We start from the raw sequence: 23,443 nt of genomic DNA, 5'->3' as shown, positions 1-23,443 counted from the left end.
AGGGCCAGCGTCCAATGCAGGAAGTGGTGTGTCCTTTATAAAAAGTGAAATTTAAAGTAAGGATGTGGAAATTGGGGAGGTGGTCAGGCAAGTAGTGCATCCAATCTTCATACAAAAGACCAGAGTTTGGGTCTCGTTTGCAAACCAACAACTAAGGGTTGCTTTTTCTCCCCGTGACCATAATCATAACCACGTGTTTTAGTTGTCTAATCTTAAAGTTACAGTATTATTTGAAACATGCTCCATATCTTAAAAAAGAAGAGCATGAGAAAAGCAACTTAAATGTTACAGGTATAAATATATAAATAAAATAATGGTTGTATTTGTCTTATCTATGTCTTTATATGCAGACAACAAACATGTGCACACACCCTACACTGGTCCCCTCATAAGGTCAATACTGTATGTATGTGTGTGTCAATAATGATGAAACAATTGTATAAAATAATAAACTTAATTCTGCAAAAGTCCATTATAATATTGTGGGAGTATTCCTACAGAGATATATAACTTACCCACTATTGTAAAGTTTAATTAGCAACATAAATGAGTTTGGTGGACTTAAATAATTGAAGTAACCCAAAAATGTAATGTGTACAGTAACTAAGGTTACAGTACGCTAAATTGATATTAAAACAAAAGGCAGGATGTGGTATATAGGAAAGAGAAGACCTACAGTACATGAAACACGTGGAGGGTTTAGATATGAAAGCTTATGACGGCCTTGATAGGAAACAACAGATGAAGAAGACAAGGCGCTCCGGGGTCTACTCCTGTCATAATGAGTCATGAGAACGACCATTTTTACTGTGTATGGGTGTTGTGGGGGGGGCGTCATTCGTCTGACGGGAAAAGGAACCATTATGTTCTCTACAGTCAGCAAGGTCGGATGGAGGAAAAGACGAAGGTCTGCTGGAGATCTTCGAGGTCGACACACTTAGCAAATCACTGACATCAGTGAAACACCCGGTACAGCGTTCATTGAGTTTAATTCATTTAAAGGCGACACATCATCATCATCATCATCATCATCATCATGCACATTTCCATATATTCCTATATTTATATTCTGGGGCTTTGATGGAATATCTTTGCATGATTTACAGTTCAAAAAACTCTTTCTTTATCTTACACTGGCCCTTTATGCAGCCCCCTCAGTTCAGCCTCTGTCTGAAACAGGCTGTTATAGCTCCTGTCTCTTTAAGGCCCCCTCCCCCCTCTCCAATGAGCCCACCCTGTTCTGATTGGCCAGCTTCCGGACGCTACGTAAACAAACAAACTCATTCTTTACTCAAAATATAAACTTCTCAAATACTTCCATACATGTTCCGATCCAAAATATGTGAGTGGACATCATAAATCACAAAAAGCATGATATGTCTCCCACCATTTTACTAAGCAAGTTGGATATAAAATGTTACACACGGTTGCCCTAATCAATAGTTGCACAATGAGGGTCAAGTGTAATATTTGCTGAAGTGAACCACATGTTATTTAACGTTTACAGGTGAAATATGCTCGGTGAAACACCTACGTCTAATACATTCACTGACAGACTGTCGGAATTTGCGAGCCCCATGTTTAGTATTATTGTTGTCTGGGCCTTAATCCAACCTGAGGCGTGTTTGTAAAAAGGGAGGAGGAGGGGTGGTTATCCAAAAATCTGAGATCATTGAACTAAAATAAGAAGAATGTACCCCGACCAGATGTTTACAAGCTTGTAAACACTTCTGAGGTGAAAAGACATCTCAGCCTTGACCTCTTGACACTTGACAGCAGCTCCGTTCACAAGGAAACAACATGTACGACCGGGTCCTGCGGCCGCTTTCCAATTACCGTTGTAAGAAAATGAGGTGTTTCATTAAGGGAAACTGGTTACTGTACGTGTTTGTGTGTTACTGCAATTCACAAGAAATGACCATTAGACTTTTTGATTTGTGTTCTTAGGAAAAGCCAGTATTGTTCGCCCTCAACCACACCTATTGTGTGAACCAGACCTGAGCAAATTCAGCCAGGCTGGACACAATAACAATGCAAGGGCTTTGCTGCTGCTGTACATTCATTGGCAGCCGCTCACATCATCCTGTTTTTTTCCCCTACTCACTCTTGATAGTAGAAGTTTATCTTGGTTCAGTTTTCATTCAGCCACATCAGCGTGCCTCAACTCCTACTCCGATATCCAAAAGGAAATGACTCTCCAATTAGTTAAAGAGGAAGATGTTTCAAGGTCCTCTTTTCGTTCTGTTGAAACATGACTCGGTAAGAGGGAAGGGGGGAAAACACGGCACTGTGGTCACTTTCACTTCCACCTCACCACCCTACGTTGCCTTTGCCTTCTCCACATGAATCATTTCCTGTGATGGTGAGTTTAAATACACAGACAAGAAAAAGATCAGCACATCCTCTTCTTATAATTCACTCCTTTCTGGCCTGCCTCTCTCTCTCTCTGCGGAGTCTACTCAAGGCTTTCTGAGCGCTGCATATTGAATTATAAGAAACCTGAGAGTCTGTGCAGGGAGGCCTAAATTACCTACAAGCCTCCAAGACAAGCTGCATTGTTGTCTCTGCTGCTGCGGTGCTCAGAGCAAGTCGGACGGGCAGAGGAAGGGACAGAAACGAGCAGGAAAGACAACTGTCAAGTGCAGATCTGAGTACTGAGGCGGTGGTAATGATGGGGCTCTGTAGGCTCCAGGGCTGGTGCAACCTTTCATTATGGCACACAGCCATGTTACAAATGAGACTACCTTTGAGGAGAAAGATAAACTGTGGTTTTATTTAAGATGTCAGAGAAGAACATGGCCACAAAATGGTCTGTCGAGGTGCTGTTGATGAGAACAAGGACAGAAAGAGGAAATAATCATCATACTGAGAAGCCGAAACTCACCAAACAAAATATACTCCGCCCATCCTGTGTCATTAATATACATGTTTGCTCAAATCTGGACTTAATTCTCCAACACAACACTGATGAAGTCCTTGAAACAACATGATGGCCAAGATCAATTCATGCCATCTAAGGGTTGAGGTGTCAAACAAGAGCTGCAACATCCCAGATTCAGATCTGGACTGAGGACCTTTCTGGCACTTCACTCCCCATCTCTCTCTCCCCCTTGTTTCATGACATCTCTCTGCAGCCAGCTCTGTGCTAAGGGTATAAAAATTCCCCCAAATAAAATGTAATATTCATTAATTGATTGAATTTAACTGTTTGGTCCATAAAAGGTCAGAAAATAGTGAAAAAAAAATGTCCATCACAAGTTCCCAGAGCCCAAGATGACATATTCAAATGGCTTGAGTCCAAAACCCAAATGTTCTCAGTTTCTTATCATAGAGGACCAGGGAAATATTTATATTTGACGTGCTGGAAGCAGTGAATGTTTGGCATTTCCGCTTAAAGATCAACTAAAACGATTAACCAGTTATCTAAAATGTTACTGATTCAACTTATGTCGACTGAGTAATTGATTAATCATCTAATTGTTTCAGCTCTTGTTGCAGATGCCTAAATTTAGTCAATAAGGTCTTAAATAATGAAGATATCGGTCTGTACATGTGCAGCGCTGGTTCTGTGTTTTTACATTCTATTGTGACAAAGCACCACTAAGCGTAACAGAGCATGAATTCCCTCCTTGTTCACTTCAGACCACAGCTGAGCCGGACTGGCAAACACTGCACATTTTCTTAAAATCTTCCTTATTATTCCCCTTTGTTCCATTTGGCTTCTGCTTGTTTCTAAAACTGGGGCCAGTGGTGTTGTGTTCCAAAATGTCTAGTCTAGTATGCAAGCTGATGTCTCTTTCTAAGGCGAAATACACAAAGAGAGTGGAGAGAAACACTAGAAATACTTTAAGTTAATTCTATAACCAATATGTCTTGAACAACAACAGTTTCAGGGCTACAGGACTGGACCTAGTGGCTGAATCTGGAGCTGATAGCTATTCCCATCTTCCCTTTGAAACCACGTGATTATATTATGAAGTGAACACCTCTGGCGCTTAACGCTCCACTGAGTCCTATCATTGAAAAATGGGTGACGCGGTTAAAGAGACGGCGGTAGGGATGGTGTTCTCTTCAGACCCTGGAGGCTAAGAGAGGAATACAAAAGGCTTTTTGGCGAAGAAGACTCCAAATAGGGTCATAAATGAAGGACTTACCTCAACAATATCAGCGGCGCTGGTTACAGTTACTCACTCAAACCTCAAACAACCTCATGCACAGGGATGAACTCTGAACTGTTCGGCTGGAGTCATTCTGGCAGCGACCAACAGAGTCAATGAATGAGAAGAATTGAGCATCACTATGATTGTGCATTCTGGTGCTTTAGTTTGAAGCATTTCAATTCTCAAATAAGATAAATTATATCGTCTACTGAGCTGTGAGATCAGTGTAGCTGGGTAACGAACCTCAATACTCCTTTGTTACCAAGAAAATGACGTAGCTCAAAGTGTCAAATACTGCTATTGAATGCTTGTTCAGATTCATACTCTTCTGTACTTAATCTTTGATGACACGCTCAATGATTGAAATCCCAAATTTTCCAAGTTCTTGGTTTAAAATTTAAAGAAATAGTTCAACATTTTGAGAAATACAAAGTCTCTACTGGTTGCCTTTCAACCTCCCAGTGACGACAAGCGACTGCTCTCATCCAAGAACTAGTCCGGCAAATAACCTCCATATAACCACAACATGGCGTTTTTATATATTGGTTTTTGTACGATTTAAACAAACTAACATCTTAATCAGAAAGCTTTAGAGGTGCTGGCAGGCAGATTTTTGTTACCTTCTTCAGGCAGAGCCAGGCTAGCAGTTTCCCCCTGTTTCCAGTCTTTGTGCTAAGCTAAGCTAACCATGCAGAGATGAGATGAAATTTGGCTCCTTTGTTATCTGACTAAATGTTTAGAAAAATATCTTTATATTCTGCAAACTAATGTATCAAATATATCAAGTGTCAAATCATACCCAGCCTATGAGATGGGATCAGCTGTTCAAGCAGCACGACACAAGGTGAGATTTTCATGTACTGAGCTGCAGAAACTCTTCAAAAACATCTCACCATCCTCTCTCCCTGAAACCAGATGCCTTGCCCAATGATTATCCCTGGTGCTGAGGTTACCATAGCAACAGCTCTGGCTCAGTCACGCTCTCTGCCCTCCCAGTCCAATCCTGTACAGATTAGATATGACCATCATACAGAGGAACTGAATCCGCTGGGATTATATATCAGAGAAACAGACAAACTCACAGCTACAGACTGAAGCTGACCCCCCAAACAACTGAAAGGATGTTTTTAAAACCCTTGAGCTGCCTGCAGACCAAATGTCTGTTTTCTGTCAGCTAGAAAAAAAAAAGAAGAAAAAACGGCAAGTAAGAGAGAAGGGAAAAGGACAAAAAGTGGTGTCAAATTTCACAGCTGTTCTTGTGCCAAATCCCAACAGATGATGTCAGAGAAATATGCTTTTAATGCCGTAATGAGGCTACGCAGCCAACGGCTATTGCTGATTGGGACGTTAACATTTGGACGCATCACATCCATGATGACATTTTAAAGAGCGAGTGAAGCTTCGCAGAGATGACTGAGGGTCGGTCCGCAGCATCGGCCACCAGTCTGCTTTCTGCGCAGAAGGCCTTGAGGGAAGATATGAGCTCTGCGTGAGTGTGTGTGTGTGTCTGTGTGTATGCGTGTGTGTGTGTGTGTGTGTCTGTGTGTGTGCGGGTATCAATGACGTGGATTAGGTACACTCCATTTAGTCCCAAGAATGCAGCCGTTAGGCCAAACGCATCTCTATCAAGGATGAGCCTAAGGGCATGTTTCAAAAAGCAGGGTGGGACCAAAGGTGCTCCAACACACACACACACACACACACACACAAACACACACAAACATGATTATGCACAAGCTGCGTGCAACCATAACCATGTCATCTCAAGTCATAAACATGGAATCATACACACACACACACACAAGCCGCTCTATAGTGTAAATTTTCACACACACACATGACCACGCAGAGATGAATAATACAAAAGACGTGTGCGTGAATCCGCTCTAGGAACAAAAAAGTCGATTAGATCCTCATCAATAAATCATGTACGGATGGATGGTAATAGAGAGGAAGTCTGCTTCACCACGAGGGCCCTCGCGGTGAACTGGCACACTTTGCTCGTGTGGAACGTACTGCGTAAAGAGTCAGATACAGACAATATGAAGACAGGAAGGTGAAGGAGAAAATCTGCTGGGAGTTTATGTGAAAAGAAATGTGAGAAAAACATATTATGATGTTGTTTTTCAAGTTCTCAGTCCCTTTCTGCTTAAGCATGATATTAATATTTGGCTGCATCTAACTGAAAGACAGAGTGAAGAGAGAAAAGAGATGAAAGAACTTAAATATATTTAATAATTATTAATTTCTAGTTGCCTGTTAACACTACCTGAGTGGATTTACTTGCTGTAGCTGCTGAGAGTTGAGTGACATAGAGGCAGAGCACTCTTCACTTCCTTTAAAAAATGACCACAAACCCTCACCAGCTTCACACACACACACACACACACACACACACACACACACACACACACACACACACACACACACACACACACACGTAAAAACAAAGCAGCCACAGGCAGCGTCATAATGTGCTGCGGCAACAACTCCTGATGAGAACGTGATGAAAGTTCAGATCAACAACACACACATGCAAGTGACAGACACAGCCAACAGGTCCGACTTTTAATGTTTTCTGCTGTATATTACAGCCCTGAAAAGGAGGTAATAGTAGAAAAAAAAAAAGGGTGCAGTGACATCATCTCTCTGGAAACAGAAACAATAAAACACGCTGAACCATTTTCCGCACCTGAATTCATCTTCAGCCAGTCTGTCTCAACTGTCGTAATTCGCAAATGTGATCGTTTCCTTTCTTTTTTTTATCTGTTTTCACTGCTGTATCAAAGATGTTCCTACCGTACTGAATCATGGCTCTTGTGCACCAATCACACTGCTACTAAACGCACAAAATGTTTGAAATGCACCAATAAATCTAAACTTTCTCTCTGTAAACACTGCAATGATTCTCCCATTTCATCAGTAAGGGTTCAGATTAAGATAAATAAAAAGTATCACAGACACACATTGTAATAGTCAAAATACTGGAAATGTCCGCTCGGTAGAAATATTAGTTATAATTTCTTGAATCATGTAATATATTTTATAAATGACACTCATATACTTCTAATTTTGGTGCATTTGTTTTGCATTTCCTTCTTAGCTGCTCTGATGCTTTAATTTCCCCATGTGGGATCAATAAGGTTCATCTTATCCTATACATTTTAAATTTTTTATAAACTTTTTTGTTTGTTTTTAACATATATTTGTATTGATCTTTCATACTTCATCCTATAATCTCCCTTTGCTGTTATTAATTGCACAATAGGTTTAATTTTTTTGTTAAAATCGTCGATGTCTCGACTGCATCTTATTAAATTTGCTGGTGAAATGACCCATTTTCCCAACATGGATCATTAAAATTTCATCGTCCACACACAAACGTCCAACATTTTTGCTGGCAAAACCAAAATCACTGCGCAGAACTGGCAACACACACGCGCATCTTGAAAAACAAGAGGCACATCCAATCACACACATACACACAGAGTCCACAAGGCGATCTAGACATGTAGCGCAGACGCCGTCTCCCCTCCCCCTCCCTCCCTCCTTCCCTCCCTCCCTCCCTCCCTCCATCTTCCAGCCACCAAATCCACTTAAGAGGCCAGTGTGTGACTCGCTGATTGTTTTCTCTCTGGCAGCAGCTGCTCTGCCTCCCTCCTCTGTCTCGACCACCTAATCAACTGTCAGTCAGGCGGAGATGGACTGAAGAGGTGGGAGATTTAAATTTCCTACAATAATGAACACTCGACTCCCTGGAGTTTTGATTTTAAGTATGTAGACAAGTGTAATGAATAAAGAATCTGAAGAAATGATTTTCATATAAGTATATGTCTCTTGCTATTTGTCCAAATGTGGTACAAAACCCCCCCACAGCATTTAACATTAAGCAATGAAGACAATAATAAAACAATTTAAAGGGGATAATTAAAACAAAATAGACAGAATTGTGCAAATGCTCTCCCATATTTTCCAAGCACCAGTGTGTTTTGGAAAAACCATCACTGATTCTTAACACATTTTTTCTAAAGAGCAACGGTGGGAACCTCCGTCTTCACACAGGAAGTAACAAGTTTTGTTTGGCAAAGATCCCCTGTTGGTTTCACTATGATACATAAAAGACAAGAAGAAGAGTCCCCATTCACACCATGTTTTGTTTTAAAAAAAAGACACACACACACACACAAACACACAACCACACGTCGCTTGTTGCAACCCTACCTACAATAAATACTCACCTTTGAAGTAATACTTCTGTTGAGACTGTGACAGAGAGGTGTTGATTCATATATATGGTCATTTTTTCAAAGCTGTTATGTGTTCATGAAGTTTTGTTTCTCCTAATATAAATGTAAGGGACTGGTGCAACAAACAATACAACAACATAAGAAACTAAATGTAACGGCTCTGTGAGGCTGAAGTGTAGCAATTAGCTCAGAGTCTGGCGTTGCTTAACATCCAAATGCTGTGATGTTGATGTTTTGTAGGTAATATTTATCAGGTTCCTTTAGCCTGTTAGTGTGCTAACATTTACCAATTAGCAATAAAACAACTGATGGGAAGGTCATTAGCATTGTCAGTATTTGATCACAAACTAAAGTATTGAACAAACTGTAATTTGGACCTGATGATGGCGCTACATGAAAAGTCACCAAAGTCATTCAAATGTTTCCTGTAAAGACCCTGAATATATGCAGCAAATTTCATGGCAATCTGTCCAACATTTGTCAAGATATTTCCCTCTGAATCACAAATGTGAACCTCATCGTGGCACTAGAAAAAGTCAGGGGATCACCAAAGTCAGTGGGATTCATCCTCTGAGGACCATGAATGTCTGTACAAAATTTCATGGAAATCCATCAAATAGTTGTAGAGATGGAAGTGGATTAACGGACCGACTGACAGTGTCATCGCTATAAAGCCACACTGCTAACATGGCTGAAAAATCTAGTAAATTAAAATAAACATTTCTCTGATATAATGTGAGCAAAAATTGCAGATTATAAACTACACAGATGCAGCACTTACTGCTAAACTGTACAGGTGATATTCTAAACCAAGTACTTTACATGTTGCATGTCATTGCTGTCTTGCTTTCATGGCAGGGAAACAACAGAAATACTTGATAAATAGTAGAAAAATATCATAAAATATCAGTGAATTTAATACAGACAGGGAGACGACGTTCGATCTCCGAGGAGACGTGAATGTGGACACAAGTTATTAGTTGTGTGTGTGTGTGTGTGTGTGTGTTTGGTAGAGTGTGTCATGACTCAAAGACCCTTCATTCACACCCATGTAGCCACAGCAGGCTGGCTTTCACACCCTGCTCTGACTAAATTAAATCCCACTGTGCTCACCTTGACCTACACTTTTTAAAAACACACACACACACACACACAGACACACACACACACACACACACAAACTGTCATCTCACTGTCACAGATGCACTCTCAGTGCTGTTTATACAGACACATACACACACACACACACACTCTCTCTGCTGAGACTTTTCAGCACCATGACAACAGCCAACCACATTGCGGCTACTCGGAAACAACGAGCCAATCACCCGCCTCCCTTCGTTGTCACCAGCCAATTAGGGCTCTCCGACCGCAGCTCGTTTTACATGAGCAGCTTTCATCATTGTTCCAGATGAGACTGTCTTGCTGCTGCTCAGCTCTGCTTATTATTCCAGAGAGCTTGTGCTGCCTCCGAGGGAACAGAGCGATTCATTAACATTGCTGTATCTTTGATGGTTACAGACTGTACATTTCCCCCCAAAAAACTATTAACTGTAGCCTTTCATTCATCATCTACACGTGCAACGTACATCCTGCACTGTCCCTTTAAGCTGTTAGTCATCTGTTTACCTTGAGCCATGTTGTGTTTGTTTACATATCTTGCACCTCTTTGTTGCCTTTGTGTCTTTGTTATTTTATTAGATTCTTGAAGCGGGCAGGTAATATAATACATACAAGTGCCTATTTGTTTCTACTAGGGTTAAAGATTGTTTTCATTACTGATTACATCACTGATTATCTCTAGATTCATCGATGAATTGTTTGATCTGTAAAATGTGAGAAAATTGGGGAAAAAGGCCCATTATAATTTCTTAATTTCTTCATGTCTTGTTTTGTTTTGTCCGATCAACAGTCCAAAAATCCAAAGATATTCATGTTTGACAGAGAAGCTTCAAATGTTCACATCTGAGAAGCTGCAACCAGCTGATATTTGGTATTTTCACTTTAAAAAAATGACTAAAATGATTTGTGCCATTATCAAAATTCCTGATTAATTGATTGATTAATCATTGCAGCTCTAATTAATAATAAACTACTTAGTTAAAAACTGCCATTTTGTCATTTCCCCAAAGTTGACATATTCAAATGTCTTGTTATGTCTAACCAACAGTCCAAAACCAAAAGATTTTAAATTTACTATAAGACTATGAAAACCAGCAAATATTCACATTCGCCATTTTTACAAAAATAAAAAACAAAAAGGAAGATCAATCCATTATCAAAATAGTTGCCAATTAATGTTCTGTTGATTAATCAATTAAAAGACAAATCATTTCAGCTATATTATATATAATATTCTATTGTTTTGACTTATGACAAATCAGCAAATATTTCAAGTGACTGAAGCCAAATTAAAGATTGTATCCATTAATATTGTATCTTTCAGGTTTGCAGTATTTTAATCTTTTTATATGTTGTCGGTAACGGAGAAAAGAAAGAAAACAACAACCTGGAGATGTTATAAATGTTTCAACGTAAATGTAAAGAAAACTGTAAAGCAGCAAACACTGAACAGAAAACTATGTCTCTGTTGATCAGGTCTAAACAACAACAAGAATGATTCTTACCTGAAGCTGCTGCTAATAAATACAGCAAAACACCTTTGAGAAGCTCTTCAGCAGTGACCCTTATTGTTTGCTGCTTCTATCAGAGAGAGTCTGAGCTCCTAGCAACTGCTGCCTGTCAGGGAAGGATGAAGAGGCATTTACAGCACTACGAGAGTGGATGAATGGATGAATGGATGAATGAATGAATGAACTGTAGTAGAGAAAGGAGAGAGAACGATCATTGAACCCCTGCACATCCAGATACATCACCTACTGATTGCTTTACTAGCATAATGATGTTAAACACAAGAAGAAGTAGCCAGAATAACACAGACGGAGTTGAAAGCACGGTTGCTGTACATCTTTATTCTTATGGCGCATGTTCATGGAGTCCAACAAGTCAGCAAGAAATTCAGTTAGAGGATCCTGAAAAAGACGATGCGGACTGCTGTTAACCTGCTTCAGGGCTGCAACTATCAAATAATCTGCTGATTATTTTTAAATTAAATGATTCATTTAGTCTAAAAATATCAGAAAGGTGACGTGTTCAATGCCTTATTTTGACAGACCAACTGTCCTAAATCCAAAATAATTCGGTTTTCAGTGATATAAAACATTTGAAAACAGAAAATCTTCACATTTGAGAGGCTGGAAACAGCAAAGGTTCTGCATTTTTGCTTGATAAATGTTTTAAGAACAATCCAATCAGAATCAAAATGGCTGGCGATTGATTTTCTGCGAATCGATTAATCGTTTATTTCCTAGCTTTTGTTTTTAATAAAGAAATCATCATTTAATGAGGATCCTGATGAAGAATAAAGAAGGACGCTGACTGTTTTATGTTCCATATGACTCAAAAGGCCAGTTTAAACCGAACAGGCAACATTTAACTGAGATAAGATAAGAGTGGCTTATTTACATTTCAGGCAAATGAGCTGCCACTCTCATCTCATCCTGAGTAGAGAAACCTTTTACATCGTAGGACAGGACAGTGACAAGAAACATTCAGAAGAAAGTGAGACGGAGGAGAAAATATCTGCAACGTCCGAAACTGCTGTGTGACTTTGAGCCACTGAACCAACAGTTTCTACCTGCTATATTCGTTTTGTGGCGTCCCATTTTAGAGTCGCACGTCAAAGTAGGACAGACGGCAGGACAGAGCAACTTTCAGACAACCTTGGCAGAATGACTAAGCTTTTAGCAGAGAGAGAGAGAGAAAGAGAGACACAGAGAAAGAGATGAGAAGAGAGAGAGAGACGTGCAGGAAAACGAACAAAGAAATACAAATGAATGAGGCCGGGTATCATTTGACATGTTTTGATTAGGGCTGCAACTAAAGATTATTTTCATTATCTCTTAATCCATTCATTATTTCAATTTGTCATTTGATCTTTAAAATGCCAGAAAATGGTGAAAAATGTTTCCTAAAGCTCAAGATGCAACCTAAAATACATCTCACAACCCAAAGATACTCAGTTTACTCTCATAGAGAACTAAATACACCAGAAAATATTCACATTTTATAAGCTGCAACAAGAGAATTGTAGCATTTTTCCTGAAAAAGTGACTCAAAACAATTAATCGATTATCAAAATAGTTGACGATCCAATTTCTGTTGATCGACTTATTGTTGCAGCTCTAGTTTTCATACTTGTCAATACCAGTACCAATACTAAAATCATAGTTTTTTCAATAACTTGCTCAAATGTCATGTAAGAATATTACCCCTTTTTTTGTTCATCTAACAGCCCAAATGAACTTCGCTGAAATAGATCAATACAGAAAATTGCAAAAATGACTGGATTCAGGAAATAGCTGATATCTGATCTGTAAACAAAACCTGATAAACCACCAGACGCTTTGATACTTGACAGTTTCGATCCTCTGTGCAACAATTCAAACACATTTTGGTGAAAAAGTATTGAGGTTTGATACCGAGCACAACACATGAACAAACGGGGGTAAGAAGAGAGAGAAAAAGAGAGAGAGAGAGAGAGCGGACTTCATTGGTGCTCCATCAAACTGAGAGTGCCACACCCAAGTCCTCTGGTCGCAGACTGCTTTGTTCTAGCTCTGGCCACTCTCTCTGTCACACACACACACACACACACGCACACACACACACACACACACACACACACTGCCAACAGCATATTGCAACAAAGCAGTGGCAGACAGTAGGTCACACGCTTGTCTTGCCTGTCTGCCGTGTTGTGCATGTATTCAAATTCCTCTCGCGTGTGTGTCATCTGCCAGCGCTCTTCGGCAGGGCGTCATTTGGCTTCGACTCCCAACCCGCAGCCAGTCCACGGTGACTGAAACCAGACGCTGCTCGCAGGCTAACTGACAGCACGGGCCGGTTCAACCTCATCCAGACGGCACAAATATGAGACAAGCACTTATTAAAGACAGTAATTCAGCTTTCAGGGAAGTGACATGAGCACTGAGTAACGCAGCCTCCCCGAGTCTGCAGGCACCCTGTCAGAAATGTTTAAGAACTGAACCACAGACACAAGTGAGATGTGACAATTTGGGCTGCCTCTGAACCCCAAAATGACACGGTGCTAATTGCAGAGGGGCGAGAGTTTTTCTTACTACTGATTTACCCTCTGAAGCATTTTTACAGGCAGACTCTGGCAGGCTTTAGGGGAGAGTGGCTGCCTGCGCTAGATCTGTCAATCTGAGAAACAGCTCCATCAATCTGCTGGAAACACAGTGAGAGAAACAATGCAAACGTCAGCATTAGCCGCAGACAGAGAGCTAATACTGACCACCTGAATTCACTGAAGCACTTTAAGTTGCACGTTCAACCGACAGAGGCACAAGAAAGCTTTCGGGATGGTCTCTTACGGTTTTCCCTCAAATTTCTTGCACTTTTTTGCCAATTAAGATCAGAGCCAATGGACGAAATAGGAATTTTAGTGTTCTCAGTACATGTTAGCATCACATCCTCTAAACCTCCTGCTATTGTTTTCTGCGGGTTCCTCAGACGACGTCCAGCCATGTCAGTTGTGGTTTGGCTTCTGGTTGCGCTCAGCTGCTCAACTCATCTTCCAAACAATAAAAAATAGTCTCCTGAGTTAGTAAACAAAACGATTAATGTTATATTTTTATTGATGACTGCAGGGAAATTCCCTTTGCTTGCCACAGTCCACGGACTTCTGAGCACGGGGGTCAGCTGTGGCTTTCAGGGATTCAGAGAACTGATCAAAGACACGTCAGCAGGGCAGATGACTGCTGGCTTAACGCTCGGACTGGGGGTCATGTGGATGGGCTCTCTGAACACTAAACCCCCCAGAAGTGGACAAGAAGAGGGAGATAAAGTAGCAAGACCCGTAGGGAAATTCCATTTTCATATGACCTGGGTCTTACTTTTGCCATTTTGGCCGACGTTACTTTCAATCATTGCACCGTTATCCTCACCAGATTCATTGCTGATATCTGTGAATGCGTCAACATTGCTGAAAAGAAGTTAGACTTGCCAAGAAATGGTTTTAATCAAACCAATTAGTCACATTTAATTCTAAAATCATTACCCAAACTATTCATCGTCAGACATCAAGTCACAGACTGACTTCCTGATTCGTGCACAGTTTTCTTGTGCAATGAGGGATTAGTTCAACATGTTGTGTGTGCTCACTCTCTATATACATCTAAATATAGTGGATAATCTTAGATAATCAATCTAAACATCTAACTGATTGTCTTTCTTGCCCTGACTTCTTTTTAGCAACGTTGCCCTGCTAGATGCAAAGTCCTAATCTTCAGGCAGGTCCCTACTGTTTGCTGGTTGATTTAAAAGGAATCCCTCAACATGTTTAAATGCCTTCACTCCTTCTCTTAAACATCCCAGTCTCTATCTCTCCATCTGTAACCAGCCAAGCAGGACGGAGGGGAGCGAGTCGATTCTGCTGGCTGCTCTTTGCCCCCCGGCGGTGCCAGAGGACTGATCCATGCCCTCACCAGCTGCTGCCTGTTGCAAGAAACACAATCTGACCAAGTGCTCCGATACTCTTTGTCAAAGTAACTTCAGTAGCAACACTAACACACGTTTATTTGCATGAGGAGAAGATTCTTTTAAAAGGTGTTTATGCCTAAAGCAGTGACAGCCATAGCACGAGGTTAAATGAATAATACAAGGATGTGAGAAGCGATAATGGATGCAGAAATTCACCGAAGGCCCTGCTTTGAACAGCTGAAGGAATAACAAACAGCTGCACCCTGTTAAGAATCAAGCCATGTTGGAATTAAAAAGACGTCTGCTATCGTGCTAACAATCTGCGCCAGTGACACATATTGTGCTGCAGAGACGCCTTTGAAGGAGACTGTGGAAAAAGTGAAAGTGATTTTAATATCATCGGACAGCCGCACAAGAGCAAGCAGGCTGTCTTTTTCAGTTTTTGAGTGTTATTCTCTAAAGAATATGTAAAACCTTACAAGGGAAATGTGTTTATCAATTAACCTCGACTGTGGATGAAAGCTTTAAAAAGGAGTTAACGTGTGTGGGTGAAGTTGTGTGTTATTCAGATTGTGGTCAATAAGACGGACTTCACTGTCTATCAGAACATCAACAACACTGTGACAAAAACACTTTCAGTCTTCATGTCACATGAGTGTCACAAAGGTCAGGAGGTCACCAGGCCGCCTCAGGAAAGCCCCCAGGAAGTGCACCGAGCTTTGAAACCAATTTGACATAGCAGCCAAACCGTGGAAATACAACTTCCGGGTTCACCTTAGGCCCAAAAAGCATTTTTTCCCCGCACACGATCATAGGAAAAGGAGCAGCTGTCAGCGTCACAACCCCTGTGAAATGACTCGTTTCACTATCAGAATTAGATTCATTCAGTCTGATTACATTTGCAAAGTCTTAGAAGAGCCGCATGATCGAATTATTTTATCCCCATTCAAGTTAGCCGAGGACTAAACCGGAAGTTAGCCGGAAGTCTCTGGTGCACATGCTCAATCAGGAAGCGTGAGCAACATCCAGTTAATTTCTTTACAGCAGGAAGTGGTTTTTTTGGCTTCATGCGCCACTGAACAACTCCGACGCTGTATCCAGCTCTCTTTATACTCCACGGCCTCAACTGGCAGCATAAACAGCAGCAGTGTATCAGCAGTATATTCAAGAGGTATGCAGGATCCTTTTCAGATGTTAAAATGCCTGATTTTATTTCAGTGCAGCTGTGTTTGTGTGTGTGTGTGTGTGTGTGTATTTGTCGGGAGCAAACTAAAGGACACGTCGAATCCCAGACAAGCTAGGATAATATGACCAGCTGTGGACGAAGTAAAGTGACTGGAGCTGAAACAATTAGTTGATTAATCGATTGACAGAATATTAACTATTTGATAATTGATTAATCCTTTAAGTTGTTTGTTTTTAGCAAAAACGCCAAATAATTGGTGGTTTCAGGCTCTTTTCATGGGATTTGTTGACAATAAGAAAAATGTAGAATCAAAGAGCAAACACTAAACATCAGAGAACAGGAGCCAGTTTCTCTCCGCCGACTGAGGCCTCAATAGTCCAGAATGCAATGCAGCCACATGACTGGTTGTTTTTGAATGAGGGCTGAGTCTTTTTTATTTTTTTCTAAGCTGGAAAAAATTCTCACTCCACAATCATTACGGCTCACCCCAACGACACATAAAACCCGCAGCCCGATGCAACCAGATCATACTGTGCACGTTCTCTGGGAGATGTTGAAAGGCATGCTGGGAAATCACTAACAATGACACAGGCTGAAGTAAAATGGGTACAGACGAAGAGTAAATAGTTATACTCCTAGTCTGCATTCAATATCACTGATAAGTAATATAACAGTGTTTAAAGTTTCCTTTAAATTAATAAAAAAATGAAATAAAACTCAAACATGTTAAAAAAAAAGTGTGAGGGAGATGAATGTTGCTTTTCTAAAAGACATCATTGCTCAACCAATCTTCCTTAAATGTTAACAAAACAGAATAATGCCTCAAAAAATCTGAATTAATCCATTAAAAAAACATTACAGGGATTCAGGCAACTTTGATTTTTTGCAGGTTTTCTCTGACAAACACAAACGACAACAATAGAAACCTGACTACCTCTCTGTAGTATCTCCTCAAGTCCTCTTGCCTGTGTCGGGACAATGACAGATGCTATTTAAGATACCCCACACACCACTACCACCATTGTGTACAGCTCTATAAATACACCTGGTTAGAGATGCATATAGCAGCACGGTATGTGAAACATTTACCTCACCCTGGTATTGTCTTACAGGAAGCCTTGAGCGCTTGATTTGACCGCTCAGACAACGACACCGGGATCCAGTGGCAACCCGGCTTCCTATAATAAAACCACCGTCAGTTCAAGTGGTTGACAAAACAGAAAAATGCAGGTCAGTGGGCTTGTGGATTGACAGTAGATGAGCTCTTCAGCCCCTCCTTAAATCTGCTGATGAGCTTATCTCCATGATCCAATACAGACATCATCATCATCATCATCATCAGAGCTGATTGGATGTCAGTTAATATGAAAAAAAAAAAAGGTCAGCTGTGAGATCAAACAGGCCAGATGTTTTTCCCTCAAAGAAAGAAAGAGGAGTTACGCCATATTAACTGTAACTGTACAGTTTGACCTAAGAAACATCTTTATTTTACAGAGATAAATCAGTGATCTTTAGGTGTAAGTCAGTGTCATCATGTCCAAATCTTTCTGTCCAAGGCGCGCTATTTGAACTAAAGGTGCTTTCACATCAAAAATGTCTCGATCAGTTCAAACTAAAGCATTTGTTCAGGTGTGAAAGCTGTCAATCAAACTCTGGTGCGGACTAAACAACTGGACCGACACCGACACCGTCTATGTCTGCATCTAATTGAACTCTGGTGCGGTTCGAGCAAAGCAGGATTTTGTGATAGTAAATACGTCCTTTTCTGACCTACTGATCATCAACTGCGATGGAAACTATCTTATAGGGAATTTGTTCAGAAAATGTTTGAAACTTAGCAATCCTTAACTATTCCTAAATAAAACTACTGTACAAAACGCCTCTTCTCCATTTTGTTTCTACCTTTTCATCATAAAATGGTGTTTTCAAACCTATAATTCATTCACTCTGGTCCGAATTAGTAAACTTGTTGTTCAATCTCCGACTAGCCGCTAGCAACTGTTTATTTCACTCATCTGCATGCCAGCATGCTCAGCACACCTGGCTACAGGAGCTGTTTAGCTCAAAGATATAGTCGGTCAGATGGAGGTCAGATCACCACAAACGAACCGCTCCAGAATTAGTTTGTGACCAGACCAAGACTCCTTCCTATAAAAAGGTCTCTGTATGGTTGTTTTCGCACCAGAGTATGATTACTGTGTTTACGAATCGTACCAAGGGGGAAAACAAACCAGACTCCCAATTCAACAGCACTAAAAAAAAAAAAGGATTCAAAACGCCCTAAAAGCCTACAAAGCATCATTTTGGTCCAAATAAACCAAACTGCAGATGTGAAAACAACATGAGAATCAAACTCTGATCTGCTGAGTCATCAATGCACCACATAAAATTTATGTGAAGATTCTTGAAAAGTAATATAACACACGTTTCTGTTTTTTGAATTGATAGCACTCCTTGAATATGAACACACACAAATCATTTGCACACCCTGTTAAGCCTTTAAATGCCTCTCTTTAAACCTCGATGGAGGCTCCATTCATCCGGGACATGAACTGAGTGGTTTCTCTTATTTTTAGATATGAGGTAGCGTTGAGTAGCTGTGTTCATAAATTGTGAATGAGCAGCTGATGGCAGACTTGTCACAAACTGTTTGGTCCAGTGGTTAACAACAGAAGAGATGGTTGGTGTTAACGCTAAAGAAAACGCCGACTCTGTAAGCATTGTAGTGTCTCCGACCAGCTTTGAAAAAAAAAAAAAAAGGGGATTAAAGGTTTTCGCTCTACATGAATTATTCAAATGAACATTATTGCTGTTTCAGCACCCTAAACCCAGTATGTGATTATTGTTGTGATGTTTAAATCGGCTGTGACTGGGCAGAAAAGAAAAATCACTATGGATACCGTTATTCTACCATGACGTCTTCATCTGTCACTTGTTAAAAAACGAGGCATTTCTGAGCTGCTCCGCTGTGTTCACGGGTGCATTCGCTGGGCAGCTGGAGCTGTCAAAGCAATGTTTTCAGTCCTGCTCTCACAGGCTTTGCCACTTACATAATAACCTGAATGAAATGTTAATGTCAGCAAAGTTGACAACGCAATGAGGGACTTCTCCGACTGAAACAGCAGTGGTGGGGGGGGAAGTCGGCGCTGCCTGTAAAAAAAATCGACTGAGCTCCGGCTGCAGATCACCTACAGAAAGCTGAGAAACACTCGTCTGATGCTTCCTGTTTTTTTTAAAATAATGTACCTGTAATGATTTTATCCTGAGAGTCGCATCACTGTGGTATTTCATGAAAAGTGCCAAAGGCCGTCAGAGGCTCGTCACATGCAGCCGCGGCTCCTCAAAGCTGTTGCTCAACACAGGCACTTCCACAGAGCTGGAGGAGGAGGAGGAGGAGGAGGAGGAGGAGGAGGAGGGCGGGTCACCCCCCCCCCGGTAACTTCTCCAATTTGGGCTGGTGGACTTAGACCTTAGGGACTATGGTCTGGTCTAGGGCCATGCAGACCTGTTTTAACATGTCAACTGGCCTGAGAGAACTTCATTTCAGCTCTAGCTGAAGGCTGACTGACAACAAACCCACTTTGTTGCTGCATATAAGCACTTAACTGAGAGATGGTGTCTAAATCAGATAAAAGATTTGGGTAAATCCACCTGAACTGGCCGTTTATGCTCAAATACTTGTTCTGTGTCTTTAACAAGGGCACCATTTCTCTCTGTTCTCAGCTCTATTTTGACAATCAGTGTCCTAAAACAAAATGTGACACATACTTAGCATTTGAATACTTAAAGATGCAATATACAACATTCAGCCCCACTAGATGTCGCACTAGAGCACCAGCATCTCAGACCAAAACAAAATGTGCCTCGTTTACTCAGTAAAGATGGACAAAAAAGAAAGCAACATCTGAACACACTGCTCACGAAACTTAGCTCAAACTACGCAGTGCTGATGACATTTTAGTGTACTGTTTAGCTATAATTTGAGAAATTTTGTGACCCGGCCACCATGTTGAAAATGGCCACAGGAAGGACAGCGAGGGACTCACATGCGCTAACATGCACAAGCGGCCGGACCGGCTATCAAAACAAAGAACAGAGAGGCTCGGATAACAACACACAGAGTTAGTGTGACTTCATTCTCTGCTCAGGTCGCCATTACTTCATTATATCTTTACATAGCAAATAGTTGTTTACTGACATCTAGTGGGGCTGAATGTCGCATATTGCACCTTTTAAGTTGATGCAGATTAACACCCCTTCATTTGCAGACTACAGTTGATATAAATCTTGACTAGGGCTGCAACTGACATGTTAATGATTTTCTCGATTAATTGTTTAGTCCTTAAAAAGGTCATAAAATAGTAGAAATGCCCAAATAAACAACTTCAAATTGCTGGTTTTGTCCAACCAACAGTCCAAAAATATAGAAGACTAATAACACCAGCAAATATTCACATTTGAGAAGCTGACACTAGTAAATCTTTGGCTTTTTTTCTTAAAATGGATTATCAAAGTTGTTGCCGATTGATTTTTGAGCCATCAACTAATCAACTAATTGACTAATCTTTTCAGCTCTAGCAGTGAATCTCAGTCATGTATACTCTAATGCTCTTATTCTGTGCTTTTAACCACATCATCTCTTCTTCTACCCCTTTATTTTGTAGCTGCTCTTTCTCCACAAAACATTCAAATTTGTAAAGCAGTTAAGTGTACAACAGTTTGACAGTTGACTTGACTGCATATATAGTACATATTGTATGCTTTAAACTGGCAAGATTCAACTTAAATTATCTACGTCTCCATCTCCAGACTGCATTTTATCTAAATCCTGACTAGATCTAGATATTTCCTCTCTTCTTTTTTCACGGATTTAGACCTTAAAATGTCATAAAACTGTAGAAATGCCCAAGCTGACATCTTCAAATTGCTTTCTTTGACCAACTAACAGTCCAAAACCCAAATATATTTAGTTTAATATCAGTTAATAGTCAAGTGAGTCAAATCAGTATCATAGAAAACTAATAAAACCACCAAATATTCACATCTGAGATGCTGAAACCAGCAGATCTTTGGCATTATTAATTAAAATTGTTTATCAAAATGGTTCGGGACACAACAGTTTTCTGTTCAAAAGCCTACATTCATAAAGCTGACATGACTGTACATACAGTACCCTGTAAACTTAAAGCTGACATGGTCAACATCCTCATCTACAGACTGCAGTTAAATGTAAAGACTTGGTATTTGCACACTTAATCACATGTTTAAAAGGCATTTAGTGGGTTAATTCTCTTCTATGACTGGATAGTTAGTCAGTGGCTGTTTGTTGTGATCAACAGGATGTCAAAGTACCTTTTATATACCAATACACAAAACACCAGAGCTGAACTAGGAGTGCACAGCAGCCCGAACAGCCTTGTGTCCAGCTGTATAAAGCCTCAGTCATGGCCCATCAGGCAGCAGTATGATGTAAGCAGTCTTAAACGCCCCACACATGACGAAAAATATCACAACTGTCCGACACAGCTCAAATGTAACAGGGAGTAAATGACACAAAACACAAATCCGTTCAGAGCTCCAGCCTCCTCTGCGACAATGAACCCATCACTGCTCTGGAGGGATCGCCTCTACAGTATCCCGTCCATTTATTCATACCAGTGCGTCACGTTTATCGCTGCTGCACTGTGTCAGACTCACCACAGACACCGTTCGTGCCAAAACTGCAGCCCAGATGTGGCGTCCAGCATACACCAGGTTAACATCTGCAGCTGCACATATACGCATTATGTAAGAAAACAGCGTGACATTTATCCGAGGCGGCTGCAGCGGCGATAGAGGGGGTGAGGAGAGGAGGAGAGGAGAGGAGGAGGAGGAGGAGGAGGAGGAGAGGAGGAGGAGGGGAGGACGGCCTGGGAGACTGGAGCCCTGGGTGCGTACAGGGCTGCTGGAGGGTATATGGACCATGTCTTTCAGGATTATACATGTTATATGCTCTGATGTTGGATATGAATGGGTAACAGCAGCCAGCAGCTGATGTTGGACAGTGGAGACAGGAGAGGTTTGACATTCCCCACTCCGCGCTGCACTGGTGCGTTTTACTGACAGCAAACCACGTATATAGTGTGTGAACTTGAAGGAGGAAAAAAAAAAGGGGGGGTACTTACCTCCTCCAGTGTGCCTTCAGCCCCGCTGCTCCGTAAAACCTCCCCGCTATAAACCCTGTTTCTGACGAGGAAGAGCAGGCAAGCCGTGCGTCTCCTTGTCCAAAAACTCAGGCTGATTTCACCGCAGGGAAACGCTGTCGTGCGTAACAGCACCAACACCACGTATCCCGCCGCTCAAACCTTCCCCCCCCCAAAAAAATCTTCTGTAAATATGATCCCGTTTTTTTTTTGTTTGTTTGTTTGTTTCCCTTCTCTTTGTCGTAGTCCTGAGAGCTTCTGTTTTCAGTCCTCCCGTCACGTCGCCCTCCTCCCGCAGCTCTCCGCTCCTCTCTGATCTGCTCGGCTCTCTCTCTCTCCCTTTTTCTTCTCCTTTACAATCGCTGCAAGCCGTGCCGGGCGTGCACTCGCGCTGCGCGTCCACGTAAGCCCGTTGGGTGGGAGCTATATGTGTTTATGGATGGGTGGGATTTTGGGAATGACTCTACTAGAGAGAGAAACAACAAGTAATTGTTTTTCAAGAGAGTGATCTGGTTGCTCGGTTTGTATTTCATTTGGTTTGTGAGTGTGATTAACATGCAGGTTTAATAACAGGCAGTGTCACTCAGCACATGACTGACATGAGGGCGGGGTGTGGCCAAAACTGTGGACACCCCCCCTCCAGCCACCCCACTCCCAATACACACACACACACACACACACACACACACACAGATGCATGGATGAACCAGCAAATAAAATCACTTTAATATTCTGCTGATATTAAAGGATTTTAAGTGTATTTGTGAGGTTTACTGGTGAATTTAGTGACCTTATTACAGACCATAGCATTTCATCTCCTCTGTATACTATTGTGTTTGTCGTGCTGAGATGTGTATGTCAGAAATATTTGCAATACTGCATGGAAATCCTTGTTTTTATAGGAATAATAGCAGCATCTCATTTAAAACGCTGATGCTTGAAATACCACAGAAATTAAAAATCTATCTCTATTTTAACTTATATTGCATGTTATTGGTTTGTTGATTGATTATTGTTCAGTGTGCCACCTAAAAGACCCATGGATGATGCACTAAGACCTATGAGATGAGAGGAAAGTGTATCGTATCTGGATGAACTTTCTTT

The 23,443-nt window shown here is 41.1% G+C and overlaps 1 protein-coding gene across 1 annotated transcript in view; it reads right to left on the bottom strand.

The window, feature by feature from the left end:
* The window catches only part of LOC122985638 (unconventional myosin-IXAa-like), a 159,010-nt gene extending 136,205 nt beyond the window's left edge, over positions 1–22,805 (bottom strand). The window contains exon 1 of the mRNA XM_044356466.1: positions 22,322–22,805. The gene's annotated coding sequence lies outside the window, so the exon portion shown is untranslated. The remainder of the gene's footprint in view (positions 1–22,321) is intronic.
* Positions 22,806–23,443: the final 638 nt, after the last annotated feature.

This window comes from Thunnus albacares, chromosome 7, assembly GCF_914725855.1.
Source record: "Thunnus albacares chromosome 7, fThuAlb1.1, whole genome shotgun sequence".
Classification (NCBI taxonomy): domain Eukaryota; kingdom Metazoa; phylum Chordata; class Actinopteri; order Scombriformes; family Scombridae; genus Thunnus; species Thunnus albacares.
The sequence above is the reverse complement of the archived record's forward strand: the minus strand, read 5'-3'. Positions and strand labels throughout refer to the sequence as shown.